The following is an 18,051-nucleotide window of genomic DNA, read 5'->3' on the forward strand; positions in this document are numbered from 1 at the left end:
TATGTATGTTTGTCTGTTTAAGTGTATGTTTGTTTGTCTGTTTAAATGTATGTATGTTTGTCTGTTTAAATGTATGTATGTTTGTCTGTTTAAATGTATGTATGTTTGTCTGTTTAAGTGTATGTATGTTTGTCTGTTTAAGTGTATGTATGTTTGTCTGTTTAAATGTATGTATGTTTGTCTGTTTAAATGTATGTATGTTTGTCTGTTTAAGTGTATGTATGTTTGTCTGTTTAAATGTATGTATGTTTGTCTGTTTAAATGTATGTATGTTTGTCTGTTTAAGTGTATGTATGTTTGTCTGTTTAAATGTATGTATGTTTGTCTGTTTAAATGTATGTATGTTTGTCTGTTTAAATGTATGTATGTTTGTCTGTTTAAGTGTATGTATGTTTGTCTGTTTAAATGTATGTATGTTTGTCTGTTTAAATGTATGTATGTTTGTCTGTTTAAATGTATGTATGTTTGTCTGTTTAAATGTATGTATGTTTGTCTGTTTAAATGTATGTATGTTTGTCTGTTTAAATGTATGTATGTTTGTCTGTTTAAGTGTATGTATGTTTGTCTGTTTAAATGTATGTATGTTTGTCTGTTTAAATGTATGTTTGTCTGTTTAAATGTATGTATGTTTGTCTGTTTAAATGTATGTTTGTCTGTTTAAATGTATGTTTGTCTGTTTAAATGTATGTATGTTTGTCTGTTTAAATGTATGTATGTTTGTCTGTTTAAATGTATGTATGTTTGTCTGTTTAAATGTATGTATGTTTGTCTGTTTAAATGTATGTATGTTTGTCTGTTTAAATGTATGTATGTTTGTCTGTTTAAATGTATGTTTGTCTGTTTAAGTGTATGTATGTTTGTCTGTTTAAGTGTATGTATGTTTGTCTGTTTAAATGTATGTATGTTTGTCTGTTTAAGTGTATGTATGTTTGTCTGTTTAAATGTATGTATGTTTGTCTGTTTAAATGTATGTTTGTCTGTTTAAGTGTATGTATGTTTGTCTGTTTAAGTGTATGTATGTTTGTCTGTTTAAATGTATGTTTGTCTGTTTAAATGTATGTTTGTCTGTTTAAATGTATGTATGTTTGTCTGTTTAAATGTATGTATGTTTGTCTGTTTAAGTGTATGTATGTTTGTCTGTTTAAATGTATGTATGTTTGTCTGTTTAAATGTATGTATGTTTGTCTGTTTAAGTGTATGTATGTTTGTCTGTTTAAGTGTATGTATGTTTGTCTGCCTAAAACTTTCGACAGAGGCGACGGATTTTCACGAGATTGGTAGCGTTTTGAAATATAAAAAAATTGGCTAAAAACATTCATTCCTTCACCCTCAACTGGGCACTTTTCTACAGGGAGGGGTTACTTTTTTCGCCAATATTTTCAAAAGTCATCCCCTCTTTTTAATTGGGACTAAATTAATTTAAACCCATGTCACTTCCAGGTTTGGCGATGGGCATAACAGTAAAGATGTCACGCTTTTTTTTTTCATGTTCTTTTCCTCCTTCACGGTACACATTCGAGCCTGTCTGCCTGCCGACTACCATTTTTTTTTTTTTTTTTTTTTTTTGCTAAACACACACCTCCAAACACCCGGGCAACTCCAGGCACCCAGGCGAGTAAACGATAAAACCAGGAACCAAAAGTCTTGAAGTCTTGAAGGGTCAGTAATAATAAAGACCAACGCAAAGCAATATAATTAACAAAAAGCAGGCATTTGATTTTGTAGCAAATACCAATCAAGACTCCATTCTTGACAATCAGCTCAACAGATGATAGGTCAGGAATACCTGTTGGACTGAGGTACACCACCTGGGTATTATAGGAGGCTCAATTTCCCAAGCCTTGCCATCCAAGTTTCAGGTGGGGTAAGTTTATTGCTTGTTGAGGTGCCCCTACCAGGGAATGCCAATGGGGATGCTTAGGCAATTTTTGCTTAACTAGATTGCCCCTCTTATAGGGGCACTGGCTTGATATCCCCACCTTCTGACCTTGTGTCACATCTTGGTGTGGTGGACAGCAAGTAAATAACTACCATCAATAACTGCCACAACGCTTCGTCATAACTGTATTGTGTCCGGGTAAGTCTGTTTAGTCCCAAAATAGGTACCCCCTCCCTTTTTAAGCCTTGCATGGAATTAATCCTTTTTTTCTCTTCGGATTGACTTCCACGAAGTCGGGATTTTTTCTTTTTCTTTTAGATGTTCGCTTTTGAGACATTATTTGCGGAAATTCGGACATGTCAAACATGATGACCAGTCTTATTCTGATTCCACATCATCACAATATTTTTTCCTCATTTGCTTTAAATGTCTCTTGTGGGGAGAATTTGGGTTCCTTCACTTTCATATAGTGCACATTCCCAATTCTTTTATCCACAATCCAGATTTCATGAAATGATTTGCTGTTCTTAAAACATTCAAAGTAATAAAAAAAAATTTTTTCGCAGATTTTAAAATTCATATTTTTACATTTTTTTTTAATCAGTTTCTTATCAGTTGGTAACAGTCTGTCGAAATCGTTTTGATCTTTCTATCGAACATAACTTCCGCCGGTGACACACAAGATGGAATTTTATTATTTGGAGTAATTTTTTTACACACAATAAAAAAATTCTGTTTAGCTTTATCTGTGAAAATACAAGTCACGCTTTCAAGCAATCCTGTAATCTTAGGGAGATATCAATCATACCAGTTATTATAGATGCCACAAGGCTTATGAAGAAGAACCTGAAGGCCTACCTAACTAATATTCCTGGTGAACCAAGTGCAAAAGAGATCCAGAAAATTGTACTTAAGGGAACAACGAGGATACTAAAAAGAGCTCTCGGCTGCTTTCAATAAAAAGCAGAGCAATGTTGGCAGTTGGTTTGACTGCCCCATACCCAGCGTTACAATCTTCAGAGGAAGAAAATTTTTAAAAAATTAAAAATATCAACAAATTGTTCCTTTGAATGATACAGCACAATTGTAAGGTGTTCCACTAAAAAGAACGTGAACATCCCTTTTAGTCAAATGTTTAAATTTTATGGTTCCCTTTTAGTCAAATGTTTAAATTTTATGGTTCTGTTTTAGTCAAATGTTTAAATTTTATGGTTCCGTTTTAGTCAAATGTTTAAATTTTATGGTTCCGTTTTAGTCAAATGTTTAAATTTTATGGTTCCCTTTTAGTCAAATGTTTAAATTTTATGGTTCCGTTTTAGTCAAATGTTTAAATTTTATGGTTCCCTTTTAGTCAAATGTTTAAATTTTATGGTTCCGTTTTAGTCAAATGTTTAAATTTTATGGTTCCCTTTTAGTTAAATGTTTAAATTTTATGGTTCCGTTTTAGTCAAATGTTTAAATTTTATGGTTCCCTTTTAGTCAAATGTTTAAATTTTATGGTTCCGTTTTAGTCAAATGTTTAAATTTTATGGTTCCGTTTTAGTCAAATGTTTAAATTTTATGGTTCCCTTTTAGTCAAATGTTTAAATTTTATGGTTCCGTTTTAGTCAAATGTTTAAATTTTATGGTTCCGTTTTAGTCAAATGTTTAAATTTTATGGTTCCGTTTTAGTCAAATGTTTAAATTTTATGGTTCCGTTTTAGTAAAATGTTTAAATTTTATGGTTCCGTTTTAGTAAAATGTTTAAATTTTATGGTTCCGTTTTAGTAAAATGTTTAAATTTTATGGTTCCCTTTTAGTCAAATGTTTAAATTTTATGGTTCCCTTTTAGTCAAATGTTTAAATTTTATGGATCCGTTTTAGTCAAATGTTTAAATTTTATGGATCCGTTTTAGTCAAATGTTTAAATTTTATGGTTCCGTTTTAGTCAAATGTTTAAATTTTATGGTTCCGTTTTAGTCAAATGTTTAAATTTTATGGTTCCGTTTTAGTCAAATGTTTAAATTTTATGGTTCCCTTTTAGTCAAATGTTTAAATTTTATGGTTCCGTTTTAGTCAAATGTTTAAATTTTATGGTTCCGTTTTAGTAAAATGTTTAAATTTTATGGTTCCGTTTTAGTAAAATGTTTAAATTTTATGGTTCCGTTTTAGTCAAATGTTTAAATTTTATGGTTCCGTTTTAGTCAAATGTTTAAATTTTATGGTTCCGTTTTAGTCAAATGTTTAAATTTTATGGTTCCGTTTTAGTAAAATGTTTAAATTTTATGGTTCCGTTTTAGTCAAATGTTTAAATTTTATGGTTCCGTTTTAGTAAAATGTTTAAATTTTATGGTTCCGTTTTAGTAAAATGTTTAAATTTTATGGTTCCCTTTTAGTCAAATGTTTAAATTTTATGGTTCCCTTTTAGTCAAATGTTTAAATTTTATGGTTCCCTTTTAGTCAAATGTTTAAATTTTATGGTTCCGTTTTAGTAAAATGTTTAAATTTTATGGTTCCGTTTTAGTCAAATGTTTAAATTTTATGGTTCCCTTTTAGTCAAATGTTTAAATTTTATGGTTCCCTTTTAGTCAAATGTTTAAATTTTATGGTTCCGTTTTAGTAAAATGTTTAAATTTTATGGTTCCCTTTTAGTCAAATGTTTAAATTTCATGGTTCCCTATTAGTCAGATGTTTAAATTTTATGGTTCCATTTTAGTCAAATGTTTATATTTTATGGTTCCGTTTTAGTCAAATGTTTACATTTTATGGTTCTGTTTTAGTCAAATGTTTAAATTTTATGGTTCTGTTTTAGTCAAATGTTTAAATTTATGGTTCTGTTTTAGTCAAATGTTTAAATTTTATGGTTCTATTTTAGTCAAATGTTTAAATTTTATGGTTCCCTTTTAGTCAAATGTTTAAATTTTATGGTTCCCTTTTAGTCAAATGTTTAAATTTTATGGTTCCCTTTTAGTCAAATGTTTAAATTTTATGGTTCCCTTTTAGTCAAATGTTTAAATTTTATGGTTCTATTTTAGTCAAATGTTTAAATTTTATGGTTCCCTTTTAGTCAAATGTTTAAATTTATGGTTCTGTTTTAGTCAAATGTTTAAATTTTATGGTTCTATTTTAGTCAAATGTTTAAATTTTATGGTTCTGTTTTAGTCAAATGTTTAAATTTTATGGTTCCATTTTAGTCAAATGTTTAAATTTTATGGTTCCATTTTAGTCAAATGTTTAAATTTTATGGTTCTGTTTTAGTCAAATGTTTAAATTTTATGGTTCCGTTTTAGTCAAATGTTTAAATTTTATGGTTCCGTTTTAGTCAAATGTTTAAATTTTATGGTTCCGTTTTAGTCAAATGTTTAAATTTTATGGTTCCGTTTTAGTCAAATGTTTAAATTTTATGGTTCCGTTTTAGTCAAATGTTTAAATTTTATGGTTCCGTTTTAGTCAAATGTTTAAATTTTATGGTTCCGTTTTAGTCAAATGTTTAAATTTTATGGTTCCGTTTTAGTCAAATGTTTAAATTTTATGGTTCCGTTTTAGTCAAATGTTTAAATTTTATGGTTCCGTTTTAGTCAAATGTTTAAATTTTATGGTTCCGTTTTAGTCAAATTTTTAAATTTTATGGTTCCGTTTTAGTCAAATGTTTAAATTTTATGGTTCCGTTTTAGTCAAATGTTTAAATTTTATGGTTCCGTTTTAGTCAAATGTTTAAATTTTATGGTTCCCTTTTAGTCAAATGTTTAAATTTTATGGTTCAGTTTTAGTCAAATGTTTAAATTTTATGGTTCCGTTTTAGTCAAATGTTTAAATTTTATGGTTCCCTTTTAGTCAAATGTTTAAATTTTATGGTTCTGTTTTAGTCAAATGTTTAAATTTTATGGTTCCCTTTTAGTCAAATGTTTAAATTTTATGGTTCCCTTTTAGTCAAATGTTTAAATTTTATGGTTCCGTTTTAGTCAAATGTTTAAATTTTATGGTTCCGTTTTAGTCAAATGTTTAAATTTTATGGTTCCGTTTTAGTCAAATGTTTAAATTTTATGGTTCCGTTTTAGTCAAATGTTTAAATTTTATGGTTCCCTTTTAGTCAAATGTTTAAATTTTATGGTTCCGTTTTAGTCAAATGTTTAAATTTTATGGTTCCGTTTTAGTCAAATGTTTAAATTTTATGGTTCCGTTTTAGTCAAATGTTTAAATTTTATGGTTCCCTTTTAGTCAAATGTTTAAATTTTATGGTTCCCTTTTAGTCAAATGTTTAAATTTTATGGTTCCCTTTTAGTCAAATGTTTAAATTTTATGGTTCCCTTTTAGTCAAATGTTTAAATTTTATGGTTCTGTTTTAGTCAAATGTTTAAATTTTATGGTTCCATTTTAGTCAAATGTTTAAATTTTATGGTTCCGTTTTAGTCAAATGTTTACATTTTATTGTTCCGTTTTAGTCAAATGTTTAAATTTTATGGTTCTGTTTTAGTCAAATGTTTAAATTTTATGGTTCCCTTTTAGTCAAATGTGTAAGTTTTATGGTTCTGTTTTAGTCAAATGTTTAAATTTTATGGTTCCGTTTTAGTCAAATGTTTAAATTTTATGGTTCCGTTTTAGTCAAATGTTTAAATTTTATGGTTCCGTTTTAGTCAAATGTTTAAATTTTATGGTTCCGTTTTAGTCAAATGTTTAAATTTTATGGTTCCGTTTTAGTCAAATGTTTAAATTTTATGGTTCCCTTTTAGTCAAATGTTTAAATTTTATGGTTCTGTTTTAGTCAAATGTTTAAATTTTATGGTTCTGTTTTAGTCAAATGTTTAAATTTTATGGTTCTATTTTAGTCAAATGTTAAAATTTTATGGTTCTGTTTTAGTCAAATGTTTAAATTTTATGGTTCTGTTTTAGTCAAATGTTTAAATTTTATGGTTCCCTTTTAGTCAAATGTTTAAATTTTATGGTTCCCTTTTAGTCAAATGTTTAAATTTTATGGTTCCGTTTTAGTCAAATGTTTAAATTTTATGGTTCTGTTTTAGTCAAATGTTTAAATTTTATGGTTCCCTTTTAGTCAAATGTTTAAATTTTATGGTTCCCTTTTAGTCAAATGTTTAAATTTTATGGTTCCCTTTTAGTCAAATGTTTAAATTTTATGGTTCTATTTTAGTCAAATGTTTAAATTTTATGGTTCCGTTTTAGTCAAATGTTTAAATTTTATGGTTCCGTTTTAGTCAAATGTTTAAATTTTATGGTTCCCTTTTAGTCAAATGTTTAAATTTTATGGTTCCCTTTTAGTCAAATGTTTAAATTTTATGGTTCCATTTTAGTCAAATGTTTAAATTTTATGGTTCCCTTTTAGTCAAATGTTTAAATTTTATGGTTCTATTTTAGTCAAATGTTTAAATTTTATGGTTCCCTTTTAGTCAAATGTTTAAATTTTATGGTTCCGTTTTAGTCAAATGTTTAAATTTTATGGTTCCCTTTTAGTCAAATGTTTAAATTTTATGGTTCCCTTTTAGTCAAATGTTTAAATTTTATGGTTCCCTTTTAGTCAAATGTTTAAATTTTATGGTTCCCTTTTAGTCAAATGTTTAAATTATATTGTTCCCTTTTAGTCAAATGTTTAAATTTTATGGTTCCATTTTAGTTAAATGTTTAAATTTTATGGTTCCCTTTTAGTCAAATGTTTAAATTTTATGGTTCCATTTTAGTCAAATGTTTAAATTTTATGGTTCCCTTTTAGTCAAATGTTTAAATTTTATGGTTCTATTTTAGTCAAATGTTTAAATTTTATGGTTCCGTTTTAGTCAAATGTTTAAATTTTATGGTTCCGTTTTAGTCAAATGTTTAAATTTTATGGTTCCCTTTTAGTCAAATGTTTAAATTTTATGGTTCCCTTTTAGTCAAATGTTTAAATTTTATGGTTCCATTTTAGTCAAATGTTTAAATTTTATGGTTCCGTTTTAGTCAAATGTTTAAATTTTATGGTTCCCTTTTAGTCAAATGTTTAAATTTTATGGTTCCATTTTAGTCAAATGTTTAAATTTTATGGTTCTATTTTAGTCAAATGTTTAAATTTTATGGTTCCCTTTTAGTCAAATGTTTAAATTTTATGGTTCCCTTTTAGTCAAATGTTTAAATTTTATGGTTCCCTTTTAGTCAAATGTTTAAATTTTATGGTTCCCTTTTAGTCAAATGTTTAAATTTTATGGTTCTATTTTAGTCAAATGTTTAAATTTTATGGTTCCCTTTTAGTCAAATGTTTAAATTTTATGGTTCCCTTTTAGTCAAATGTTTAAATTTTATGGTTCCCTTTTAGTCAAATGTTTAAATTTTATGGTTCCCTTTTAGTCAAATGTTTAAATTTTATGGTTCCCTTTTAGTCAAATGTTTAAATTTTATGGTTCTATTTTAGTCAAATGTTTAAATTTTATGGTTCCCTTTTAGTCAAATGTTTAAATTTTATGGTTCCCTTTTAGTCAAATGTTTAAATTTTATGGTTCCCTTTTAGTCAAATGTTTAAATTTTATGGTTCCCTTTTAGTCAAATGTTTAAATTTTATGGTTCCGTTTTAGTCAAATGTTTAAATTTTATGGTTCCCTTTTAGTCAAATGTTTAAATTTTATGGTTCCCTTTTAGTCAAATGTTTAAATTTTATGGTTCCGTTTTAGTCAAATGTTTAAATTTTATGGTTCTGTTTTAGTCAAATGTTTAAATTTTATGGTTCCGTTTTAGTCAAATGTTTAAATTTTATGGTTCCCTTTTAGTCAAATGTTTAAATTTTATGGTTCCCTTTTAGTCAAATGTTTAAATTTTATGGTTCCCTTTTAGTCAAATGTTTAAATTTTATGGTTCCCTTTTAGTCAAATGTTTAAATTTTATGGTTCCCTTTTAGTCAAATGTTTAAATTTTATGGTTCCATTTTAGTCAAATGTTTAAATTTTATGGTTCCCTTTTAGTCAAATGTTTAAATTTTATGGTTCCATTTTAGTCAAATGTTTAAATTTTATGGTTCCCTTTTAGTCAAATGTTTAAATTTTATGGTTCTATTTTAGTCAAATGTTTAAATTTTATGGTTCCGTTTTAGTCAAATGTTTAAATTTTATGGTTCCGTTTTAGTCAAATGTTTAAATTTTATGGTTCCCTTTTAGTCAAATGTTTAAATTTTATGGTTCCCTTTTAGTCAAATGTTTAAATTTTATGGTTCCATTTTAGTCAAATGTTTAAATTTTATGGTTCCGTTTTAGTCAAATGTTTAAATTTTATGGTTCCCTTTTAGTCAAATGTTTAAATTTTATGGTTCCATTTTAGTCAAATGTTTAAATTTTATGGTTCTATTTTAGTCAAATGTTTAAATTTTATGGTTCCCTTTTAGTCAAATGTTTAAATTTTATGGTTCCCTTTTAGTCAAATGTTTAAATTTTATGGTTCCCTTTTAGTCAAATGTTTAAATTTTATGGTTCCCTTTTAGTCAAATGTTTAAATTTTATGGTTCTATTTTAGTCAAATGTTTAAATTTTATGGTTCCCTTTTAGTCAAATGTTTAAATTTTATGGTTCCCTTTTAGTCAAATGTTTAAATTTTATGGTTCCCTTTTAGTCAAATGTTTAAATTTTATGGTTCCCTTTTAGTCAAATGTTTAAATTTTATGGTTCCCTTTTAGTCAAATGTTTAAATTTTATGGTTCCATTTTAGTCAAATGTTTAAATTTTATGGTTCCCTTTTAGTCAAATGTTTAAATTTTATGGGAGACGTTTTTCCTGCTAACACACATCCATTACATTCTTAAATTCATTATTCTGAAAATGAGGTGTCTTCAATAAGTTTCCAGACTTTTTTGTACAGGCATTTAAAAAATTGTTGTAAACTCTTGAAAATTCAGTATGTTATTCTTGTACATCTAATGAGATGACTGGCCAATTTTAATGATTCCAGGCTCAAATGAACAGCTACAGCAAGAATTGGAATACATCCTACTAAAGCCTGATTGTCACAGCTGGTGCATTTTAAAAAATGCAATCTGGGCATAAGAACACTTTAGAAGAACGATATGCAATAAAATTCTGTTTGGACATTGAGTAGCGCTATCCAATACTACACAATTCACCATTCTGAAATTCAACTGCTGTTTCTGTTTTTTTAGACTTAAGTATCTCTGCCACATAGTGAAGCTATTCACTACAATCAAATAATTGAACCCATTCAAAGGCCTAGCAAAGTGGATTTTTAACAACTGTTGGTTCTGTTTTAGGCAAGGCTATAAATGTTATGGGAGGCGTTTTCCTGCTGATGAACACCCTTTTGCATCGTTTAATTTGTTATTCTCAATATCTACAATTGATGTTCATATCGTGAATGTAAATTTGCATAAGACTTTTCATTCGTGAAATGCCTTGATGACCAACATGAAACTCTCTCAGTTAACTACATGCAAAACGAATGCCGATGCCCAAAATGTATTAATGTTTTGTTTTTTTTATCCCTCTCTTCATTTAAAAATTCACTAAAATGCAAGAAATCAACCAATTTTAATTAAATTTTCAAGATTTATTAAGTAATAATCATGGAATATAATGAATTCATTATTATTTTTAAATCTTACTGGGAATTTATTATTTTGTGTAAACAAAAACACCTTTACTGATTTTTAAATCTTACTGGGAATCTATTATTTTGTGTAAACAAAAACACCTTTACTGATTTTTAAATCTTACTGGGAATCTATTATTTTGTGTAAACAAAAACACCTTTACTGATTTTTAAATCTTACTGGGAATCTATTATTTTGTGTAAACAAAAACACCTTTACTGATTTTTAAATCTTACTGGGAATCTATTATTTTGTGTAAACAAAAACACCTTTACTGATTTTTAAATCTTACTGGGAATCTATTATTTTGTGTAAACAAAAACACCTTTACTGATTTTTAAATCTTACTGGGAATCTATTATTTTGTGTAAACAAAAACACCTTTACTGATTTTTAAATCTTACTGGGAATCTATTATTTTGTGTAAACAAAAACACCTTTACTGATTTTTAAATCTTACTGGGAATCTATTATTTTGTGTAAACAAAAACACCTTTACTGATTTTTAAATCTTACTGGGAATCTATTATTTTGTGTAAACAAAAACACCTTTACTGATTTTTAAATCTTACTGGGAATCTATTATTTTGTGTAAACAAAAACACCTTTACTGATTTTTAAATCTTACTGGGAATCTATTATTTTGTGTAAACAAAAACACCTTTACTGATTTTTAAATCTTACTGGGAATCTATTATTTTGTGTAAACAAAAACACCTTTACTGATTTTTAAATCTTACTGGGAATCTATTATTTTGTGTAAACAAAAACACCTTTACTGATTTTTAAATCTTACTGGGAATCTATTATTTTGTGTAAACAAAAACACCTTTACTGATTTTTAAATCTTACTGGGAATCTATTATTTTGTGTAAACAAAAACACCTTTACTGATTTTTAAATCTTACTGGGAATCTATTATTTTGTGTAAACAAAAACACCTTTACTGATTTTTAAATCTTACTGGGAATCTATTATTTTGTGTAAACAAAAACACCTTTACTGATTTTTAAATCTTACTGGGAATCTATTATTTTGTGTAAACAAAAACACCTTTACTGATTTTTAAATCTTACTGGGAATCTATTATTTTGTGTAAACAAAAACACCTTTACTGATTTTTAAATCTTACTGGGAATCTATTATTTTGTGTAAACAAAAACACCTTTACTGATTTTTAAATCTTACTGGGAATCTATTATTTTGTGTAAACAAAAACACCTTTACTGATTTTTAAATCTTACTGGGAATCTATTATTTTGTGTAAACAAAAACACCTTTACTGATTTTTAAATCTTACTGGGAATCTATTATTTTGTGTAAACAAAAACACCTTTACTGATTTTTAAATCTTACTGGGAATCTATTATTTTGTGTAAACAAAAACACCTTTACTGATTTTTAAATCTTACTGGGAATCTATTATTTTGTGTAAACAAAAACACCTTTACTGATTTTTAAATCTTACTGGGAATCTATTATTTTGTGTAAACAAAAACACCTTTACTGATTTTTAAATCTTACTGGGAATCTATTATTTTGTGTAAACAAAAACACCTTTACTGATTTTTAAATCTTACTGGGAATCTATTATTTTGTGTAAACAAAAACACCTTTACTGATTTTTAAATCTTACTGGGAATCTATTATTTTGTGTAAACAAAAACACCTTTACTGATTTTTAAATCTTACTGGGAATCTATTATTTTGTGTAAACAAAAACACCTTTACTGATTTTTAAATCTTACTGGGAATCTATTATTTTGTGTAAACAAAAACACCTTTACTGATTTTTAAATCTTACTGGGAATCTATTATTTTGTGTAAACAAAAACACCTTTACTGATTTTTAAATCTTACTGGGAATCTATTATTTTGTGTAAACAAAAACACCTTTACTGATTTTTAAATCTTACTGGGAATCTATTATTTTGTGTAAACAAAAACACCTTTACTGATTTTTAAATCTTACTGGGAATCTATTATTTTGTGTAAACAAAAACACCTTTACTGATTTTTAAATCTTACTGGGAATCTATTATTTTGTGTAAACAAAAACACCTTTACTGATTTTTAAATCTTACTGGGAATCTATTATTTTGTGTAAACAAAAACACCTTTACTGATTTTTAAACACTAAAAAAAAATGCACAAATTTAATTTTGCTTTTTTATGAAAAAAAGCACCGTAGATTACAACAATTAAAAACAAATTATTTTTCTCATGAACATTACAAAGAAAGCCTCTGAAGTTTATGTTGATGATATCGTTATAACTCAAAGAAAAATTAATTTTCTCAAACTAGCGATATCATCGAATTAAGCATTGTTTATAGCAGGTATCCTGTCATGTCAAAGTGGTCAGAGATTGAGCTGTGTAAACTGTTTCAAAATATGACATATATACACAGAACTAGGCTATTATTAACAAAGTGACATTTTTTTTTTAACACGAGCATTCATTTTCATGAATGGACGATTTTAAAAAATATTTATACTACAGTGCAACCCGGATATAAGAGACTTCTCTAATCCATAGAGCTCTCTTATATCCGGGGTACACTGTACATCAACACAGGCTCTAATTTTGAAACAGATGAAATCTCTCTTATATTAGGTTTTCTTATATTGCTGTCTCTTATACCCGGGTTACACTGTATTTTAACATAAATGAAAACGTTGAAATGTTTATTTCATTTAAGAAAATAGTTGACTGGTGTTTTAATATTAAGACAAAAAAGAAAGTAGATAAAAACGGTGGGGTCCTTCTATCGATCCAGTAGATATTTCAATCCTGATGTAATTTTCTATCTATATAAGAGTCAGGTACGTCCAAGGATGGAGTACTGTTGCCACATCTGGGCAGGAGCTGCTAGAAAGGACTTGTCCTGCCTTGATAGAGTTCAAAATAGACCTCGTAGGAGATGTCCTTTTCTTTTCCTTGCAACCTCTATCTCACAGAAGAGATGTTGCGAGTTGTCTCTGCTTTTTCATTATTTTCATGGCAAGTGCTTGACTGAACTTCAATCTATGGCCCTCTCTCGCCAAACTTTCACAAGAAACACTCATCTAGCTGAAAACACTATCAATAATCCCCCCCACTCTTTATCTGTGCATAAACCTAAACGTAGATTCTATGAACAAAGCTTCTTTCTTAGAACTGCACGCCTATGAAATTGTCTTCAGTTTTCCTACTCTCCAGCTGACTACAATATTTTTTTTTTTTTTTACACAGTGATCACCACTTATCAAGGCCCGGAACCCACTCAGGGATAAGGGTTATTGCAAGTACATTACGTTAGTGTGGAGATTTGATGAAGTGTTTACTTAAGGGGGCGGTTCATTAGGAATTTGTTAACATTGGACTTGAAGACATCCAAGTTGTAGTCCGGTGGGAAACAGGCAATATGGTTGCCTTCAAGTCCAACATAAACAAGTTCTTGATGAGCCGTTCCACTTAAGTTAACAAAGTTACCGAATTTCCATTACTAACGATTACTATATTGTCCAATTGACTACTGTACACTTTTAACCCTTATCCTCGAATGGTTTCTGGGTCTTGATAAGTGGTTATGCCTATGTAAAAAAAAAAAGCCACTGTGGAATTGTCACAGATCCGGGTCCTGGTCCGTAAGTATATAATTATCAGTTAGTAAAGACAAAAAAAAAGTAATGGCAACGATTTCTTCTTGTCGATAGAATCAGTAAGTAAAGAAAGAAAGAAAATCCGGGTTCAAAGGTCACGTTTCATATCGTTTGCTGGTTGGTAGTTAGTAATGTTATCCCCTAATCAAAAGTCTTAGTCATCAACCCCTGTCTGTATGATTTCGGATGGCCAAGTCTTATAATCACAATACTTAAGCTGTTAACATGGCACACTGCTTTCATTTGTAAAGAATATTTCTCATCTTTCATTGGGGAAGAAAGCTGGGTGAGATATACACTTGACTTCAAACCATCCCCTCTCGCAAATTAAAAAAAAACAAAAAAACAGTAACTCAAGAAAACACAGGTGATGATGAATCAGTCATTTTTTTTAAGGGAGGAGAGAGGACTGTAACGGTGAACCAGAATACCTGTAATAAACTATTGTATACAATTAATAAAATATAAGTTGCTATTTTACCCATAGCTGGAGGGCAAATGTGGCTTCATAGCTGTTAAAATTGTAGTAGTAATCTCTTGATTGGAAGAAAGTTCCATTTATGTATCTTTTTTTTTTTTAATTTTCTTATTATTTTTTCGAGTTGGAGGTGAAGCATCCTACCGGATGTCAGCCATTCACCTACTATCTCATACAATCCAAGCGAGAGATTTTTTTGAAGAATTTTTGGATTACTCTTCTAATCTTGATACTATTTTTCAAAACGTTTTGGATGACGTAACTTTAAACCTTTTTCAGGTGTATCTTGTTAAACTCTGGAGTCTTTCTGTTAAACTCAGGAATCTGAACGGATTTTTTAACAGGATCCTTTATTTAATCCACAGGGATAGCATGCTCTTGATCCATCAGCGATGAGTATGTAAAAGTCCTAAGTAATTCATAATTGTATTTTGAACGTCATCCACACTGAGAATTGAACCATCAACCTCCAGAAGAGTGTAACTTTTGCATTTTTATTAAATGCAATTATTTGTATCTCTCTTGCACTTGGTTCACCAGTTATATTTGCCAGGTAATTTTGGAAATTCATTTTCAGGAGTTCAGTTGCTCCTATAATTACCGGAATAATGTCCATTAAGTGGACCGGAAAGTAAATAAATAATTCAAACACATCGATTTGCAGACAAAAAAAAAATTGGTATTTTGCCGATGTTACATAAGTCAGTTCTGTCTTAGGACCAGGGTCGTAATATCGGAAGTTTGGTAAATGTTACAGGTTCGTAAGGGATTAAATTCCCCATCTCTGAAGAATCAACAAACAGTTTGAATATTGGAAAATATTTTATGGAAATCACTCGAGACAAAGCATAAAGCCACGATGTAAGGAGCAAACAAGAATAAAAGGCAGGAGGAAAACAGTCAGCAGAAAGAGAGTTCCACAACTTTGCAGTTCTTTAAAAGAAACTACTGGAATATGAAACTGTATTACAGAGAGGTATTAAAACAGTGCATTTATGGAGACCACTAGACCAACGTGATAAAAGAGCTGCAACAAAGGAAGCAAGGAATAAATCAGACAATTCTGAAGAACACATGGCATAATAGTATTTATAGAAAAGATTGAGACTAGCAACATCACGTCTGTGAGAAAGAGGTTGCAGTGAAGAAGAAAAAGTGTGGCCAATCAAATTACAGATGCATTTCTGCACTTTATCTGAATTTTTACAACCTTGCTTTTGACAACAATTCCTAGCCTTCCTGACTTTAATTCTATTTTTATGATAACATGTCATTCCACTCGTCAATAAACACTTGTCTTTAACCGTCGTCATAAATCATCAAACTTTGTTCATTTCATTCATCAGTTTCAATCCTCTCTTAATATTCTTCATCATTTAACTGACAATCTATTCATCTCATTAACCATTATCTCCAAGTGTCTTTTAGTCTGGATTCATTAAGAAAAAGAATTTTTTTTAATTATTGTTCAAATGTAAAATAAAGAATTAAAAAAATGGAAAATAAAGAATTAAAAAAAATGTAAAATAAAGAATTAAAAAAATGGAAAATAAAGAATAAAAAAAAATGTAAAATAAAGAATAAAAAAAGATGTAAAATAAAGCATTAAAAAAATGGAAAATAAAGAATTAAGAAAATGGAAAATAAAGAATTAAAAAATGGAAAATAAAGAATTAACAAATGGAAAATAAAAAAATAAAAAAATGTAAAATAAAGAATTAAAAAAATGGAAAATAAAAAATTAAAAAAATGGAAAATAAAGAATTAAAAAAAGATGTAAAATAAAGCATTAAAAAAATGGAAAATAAAGAATTAAAAAATGGAAAATAAAGAATTAACAAATGGAAAATAAAAAATTAAAAAAATGGAAAATAAAGAATTAAAAAAAGATGTAAAATAAAGCATTAAAAAAATGGAAAATAAAGAATTAACAAATGGAAAATAAAGAATTAACAAATGGAAAATAAAAAATTAAAAAAATGGAAAATAAAGAATTAAAAAAAGATGTAAAATAAAGCATTAAAAAAATGGAAAATAAAGAATTAAAAAATGGAAAATAAAGAATTAAAAAATGGAAAATAAAGAATTAAAAAATGGAAAATAAAGAATTAAAAAAATGTAAAATAAAGAATTAAAAAAATGGAAAATAAAGAATTAAAAAAATAAAAAATAAAAAATTATGAGGTTGCTTGCACGGCAACTGACAAGGCTAATCTGCTTGCCAGTCAGTTTGCCTTAAACTCCACACTGAACTCGGTACACCACTCACTCACTTATTTTCCTTTGCGAACAGACGCCACACTAGACGATTTGAAAATCACCCCTTCTCAGGTACATGCTATTATAAAAAACCTAGACACCCCAAAAGCATGTGGACCAGCTCTCATCCCGGCTGTGCTATTAAAAAAATGCTCTGCCGAGGTTGCTCCAGTTCTCTCCAAACTTTACAATAAATGCCTTAATGAATCTTGCTTTCCCGACTGCTGGAAAACCGCCTCTGTGGTACCAGTCTTCAAGAATTCTGGTGAAAGAACTGACCCACTAAATTATCGCCCCATTAGCCTCCTCCCGCTTTTCGCCAAAATATTTGAGTCAAACCCTAGTCCAGCACCTAACAGCTGCTAAACTCCTGACTGATAAACAATATGGATTCAGGCAAGCCCGTTCAACAGCAGATATCTTAACTGTAGTTTCTGAACGTATATACCGTTCATTGGACAAAACAGGGGAGGGTAGAGCGGTGGCCCTTGATATACCTAAGGCTTTTGACAGGGTATGGCACGATGGTCTTCTAAGGAAAATTAGATCATATGGAATCACTGGAAGAATTCATAATGTAATTAAATCCTTCTTAAGTAATAGAAAAATCAAAGTTGTCCTCGGCAGTCGTACATCTAAACAATATGACATAAATGCGGGAGTACCTCAGGGGTCTATCCTTGGACCTCTATTATTCCTGATATTCATAAATGACCTCCCTGATAAAATTGTTTCGGAGATGGGTATATTTGCCGATGACACCACTCTCTATAACAGATATGAGGGAAAACAAATGAACACATATCCAAGGAAATGGCAGAAACACTAGAGGATGACCTCCGATCTGTAGTGGAATGGGGACAAAAATGGTTGGTCACATTCAATGCTGCTAAGACTAAGCTTGTTTCCTTCAATAACTACAAGAAACCTTCTCTATCACCAATAGCAATGGCCAAGAACACATTGCCTGAAAGTACTTCTTTTAAACTCCTCGGCCTAACGTTTACAGGGAATATGAACTGGAATAGATACATTGAGAGCATTGCCAAGGCTGCTGCAAGGAAGGTTGGCTCTCTCTACCGTGCTAGAAAACTACTTACGCCTGACAGTATCCTATACCTCTATAAGGCAACCATTTGCCCATGTATGGAGTACTGTTGTCACATCTGGGCTGGTGCATCTGCTGCTTGTCTCTCGCTCCTGGACAGGGTTCAAAAGAGAGTCGCCAACCTGATAGGTCCTG

At 29.0% G+C, this 18,051-nt stretch overlaps 1 protein-coding gene across 4 annotated transcripts in view; it reads right to left on the reverse strand.

Moving 5' to 3' along the window:
- The window catches only part of LOC145277047 (uncharacterized), a 580,935-nt gene that overhangs the window by 549,213 nt on the left and 13,671 nt on the right, over positions 1–18,051 (reverse strand). The gene's annotated exons all lie outside the window — the stretch shown is intronic.

This window comes from Euprymna scolopes, chromosome 5 (genome assembly GCF_053919585.1).
Source record: "Euprymna scolopes isolate OS-2025 chromosome 5, ASM5391958v1, whole genome shotgun sequence".
Taxonomy (NCBI): Eukaryota; Metazoa; Mollusca; class Cephalopoda; order Sepiida; family Sepiolidae; genus Euprymna; species Euprymna scolopes.